The sequence below is a fragment of the Phaethon lepturus genome, unplaced genomic scaffold (genome assembly GCF_000687285.1).
Source record: "Phaethon lepturus isolate BGI_N335 unplaced genomic scaffold, ASM68728v1 scaffold3494, whole genome shotgun sequence".
In the NCBI taxonomy this organism is placed as follows: domain Eukaryota; kingdom Metazoa; phylum Chordata; class Aves; order Phaethontiformes; family Phaethontidae; genus Phaethon; species Phaethon lepturus.
Genome location: NW_010536792.1, coordinates 127,824 through 131,942, shown reverse-complemented (window position 1 = coordinate 131,942; position 4,119 = coordinate 127,824).

The following is a 4,119-nucleotide window of genomic DNA, read 5'->3' as shown; positions in this document are numbered from 1 at the left end:
CTGAAGGTGCAAGATGTTGAAAGCAGAGTGATTTAAGGCAAAATGTTTCTTAAAACTATCTTCAGTGACTTTGGGCTCTGGACTGTCTTTTTCCAGCTGTAAATGTAAAGCTTGTGCATATCTTCTGTATATTGCTATAGGTGTGTCCTGTTTCTTTTACTCCTCTAAATGTAAATAGAGAAGAAAACACCTTCTCTTTCCCCAGACTGAAAGCAGTGGACAGTCTGGAGAGAATGGTATCAAATGAGAAAGGATATTTGCTAAAAAAAAGGGCAGTTGTGCAAATCTGAAAATAGTCCATGAGATTAGAAATAATAGCACTCTTGAGTTGCCTAGAGCCTTGAAGACTTGATGCTTCTGGTGATGAAGCATATGTGACTAGAAAAAAAATCAGAAAAAAAAGTTTAATGGAGAAAGGTATGATGAACTTGCTTTGACATCATTATAACTATTTTAGTATGAATTTAACAATGGCGGCCTAGCGTAGAGCCTCTTTATCGAAGGAGGGCCAAATAGTCCATGGATATTTCTTCACCCTTTTGATTTAGGAGATGTTCTCTGTAACAGCCTTTATCCTAAATATATTTGACTGAAGTCTGTTTCGTACATTGCTGTTATATCAGTTATATGTAGTATGCAAGAAGACTAGCAATGAAGTTAACTGTATGCCATGATGGGGGGAAGCAAGCAAGGCCCTAGAACTTCTTATGCTTTGCAAAATCCTTTAAATCAGTTCATGGCATTTTCTTAAAATTCTTTCTGAAAATCAGTCAATGGATTCTAGTCTACTAGAGTCTTTGACTTTCTACTGGCCTGGAAGTTTCACAATATTATGTTTTTTCTGAAAAGAGAACTACAAAATGTCATGTGAGTAATGCTCCATCATACAAGGTGTATTGGTGGCATTCCTCCCTTTTCCTGCTCTTGTTCCTTCTACAGTTGCCTGCTTAATATCCTTGGTAAAATCACATTTTTGAAGAACAGAGTCCTAATTTAGAGTATGTTGAAATACATGTTTTTAACTGTAATGTTTGTTACCAAAATTTCATGCTATATGCTTGACACATTGAATTCCTAATTAAAGTGACACATCATCACAATAATTTGATCAGTGTTTCAAAATTATCTCTTAATCTTCTGTCTGTTTTTCTTCCATAAACTCCATAGAGACCTGGTTGTTTGTGACTTTGGGGGTTGGGGATGTGTGCTGTTGTTTCTTAAATCAGGACTAAAGTAGAAAGTAAAAAAACTTTGAGTTTATATTAGCCTGTAATACATTGAGATACAGTGAAGTATCATTTCAGTTGGCATGAAGCTTTAAAAACAGTTTCTGGAAATATTGCAAAAATGGCCCAAAAATGGCCCTATACTGGTAATATACAGCACACTTTATAGAACTGTGCTAGTTTGTATTATAAGATAGTAAGAGATAACATAAGGTAATGTAAGATAACACAATGAGCTGTGGTGATTTGTGTGTGTGTTTTCTTCCTGAATCAACAGACCAATTCTAAAATTGCTACTCTGTGTAAATTTACTAATTAGCAGTAGAATCAAATTAGAAAAGTACCAGTTTCTCAGCTTCCCCCTGCCCCTTAAATTAGAATAAATGATTTTTATGGATGTCATGTTGTTCTGTTCCTTTCTGAAAAAAACCCTAAGAAGGGTTTGTAGCTTGTACATTCTTGAGGACAAGAACTCAAATAAAGGCATCAGAAGGAAGAGTGGATCTTGAATTGACAAGAAAAAAAAAATGTACTGAGATGCGAAATAGGAGATAAGTGTTATCCAAGACCTGTCTAGACCAAGAGTGAAAAGAAAAATTAAGCTGTCGGGTGCCTACAAATCCCACCTACTTTACAAGTCCACGTAAGCATACTGGGGAAATAGCTATATAATAAAAATAACATCAGTTGTCGTAAGAATTGATCAAATGTGCGCAAGACAAATCTGGTATCTACCACAACATTTTTCAACTTTTCTGATGGTGATTTGATTGCTGTATGCCACAGCTGCCATGTGAATGAATTAATTCACATTTGTCCCTTCTAAAGGAGTGTTTCTTAAAACCTAAAGAATGGAAAATGCTAGACAACACAGATAAAACTGAGGGGTCAGCATAGAGGGCAGCTGCTAGCAACATCAGATGTGAGCACAGTAAATAGCATCTCATGTTTCTTGTAGTGATATGAATTATATGATGTCAGTCCAGCAGACACCCTGAGAAACCCCTGTTTATTCTCCTTCTAAACAGTTACTTGTGTGGTTCTTATTACTGTCACCAAGAAACATTTCCCTTGTTAGATTTTCTGTCATACTGGCGATGGGGGGGAAATCAGTGTTTAGTTTTCATTTCCATGGTTACATTAGTATTAAACAGTAGGGGGAAAAAATAATTTCCCTGGTTACATTAGTATTAAACAGTGTGTGGGGGGAAATATCTCTGGCGTTTTTTCCTCTGGTGTAGTGGAAGCCATCAGTACTGATAATTTAATATGGTTTCAAAAAATTTGGAGGCTTCTCAAAGCAGCCTTCTGCTTTCATTGTTTTGATTTTTTTAGTACATAATTTTTTTTTGTATATGGTTGGGGAAAAGTGCTGTCCTTTAAAAAAAAAAAATTCCTTTAGGCAAAAACTGAAACATGATTTACTGACTAGGCTTGGTGACCGCAGATCAATTAGTAATCTGTTAAAATTTTCACAGTTTTCAAGAATATATAGTACTGTCTGTGTTATGATGTTAGAGGTCAATTTCTTCAAAGTGAGTGTAAAATTAATACATCGGTGTTTTACTTCACAGATAGTTTATCTACCCTGATTTCACAGTTAGGACATCTTTGATGTGTTTTGTTCTCCCAAATTATCACACCTGAGTATGTGGAAATTAGAAGGGTAGGTTTTACTACATTTTTTTTAAAGTTAAATAAATATCAGGGATATAAAATAGGGAAACATTACTTGTTCTGTAACGCTGAGTGTAACAAAAAGACCTTAGCAGAAGAGGAGCAAAAGATCTCAAGTTCATTCTCATCTATTATACCTTAATTGCTTCTCACAGATGTTTGCCTAACCTGCTTTTAAAACTTTCCAGTGATGGATATTCCACAACCTCCGTAGGCAGCCTTTTCAGTCCTTACTCTTACTTGAAAGTTTTCCAAATGTCTAACTTCAATCTTCCTTGCTTTTTCCTGTCTGCAGTAGACCTGGTGAACAGTTTAGTCCCATTCTCATACCAACTTCCTTTGTGTTTGAAGAGCAAGGCCAAGTCTCCCATCTATCTTCTCTTCTATAGATTAAACAACTACACTTCTTTTCAAGCTTTTTGATCTTCTTTGAAGGGTCTTTAAGAAGTTCAGAGACGGGAAAGGAGAATCTGAACAAAAGCAAATCTGTGGCAATTGTGGGGGTGTTGCGTATGCATGAGTGCAATGTGAATATAGCTTGGGAAGCCTCTTGAGCAGCTGAGACAGTTTGCCTATAATAAAATGTGGCTAGTCAGGCCCTTCCTGACTTGCCTCTCCTTTATTTCCTCCTGTTTCCCTGCTTTTCTAGAGAAATTACAAGTTTGAGCTGATTTTTTTTCCCTTTTTTTTTTTTTTCCCCCCTCCTCTTTTAACTGGAGGGGACAGATATAGCAAGGGAGTAGATTTCCAAGTGAGAAGTTGTTCTTTAATGATTGTGGTGTGGTGTTGTGTTGATTGATTAATTAATTGGTTAGTTGCCTCTACACTTCTTGAGCCATCAAGTCTTCTAATGGTGAAATCCATAACAAGCGTGAAACATTTTGCAAGCAGGTATTTTCCTCCTGAAAATGTAGCCCCTGGGGTTGCAGTCACTTGAATAGCTCTTGACAGACAGAACAAGAGAAAGCACTTCTTTTGAGCCTAATAAATATGTGCTACTTTGCTTGGGTAGCATGATGACTTGAAATGTTTTGAGATTGTCACCATATCCATTTGAGTATTTCTAAACTAACTACCCAAGCATATATGTTTACATTTAAATAAGAAAAGTTCCTTGCCTGAGCATGCTCTGTGCTTCTGATAAATGCTTATAAATTCAGTATGGTTAGAAATTTGTGATCAGTTATAGCTGTGGCTTTAGGCATGGCAATCGCTG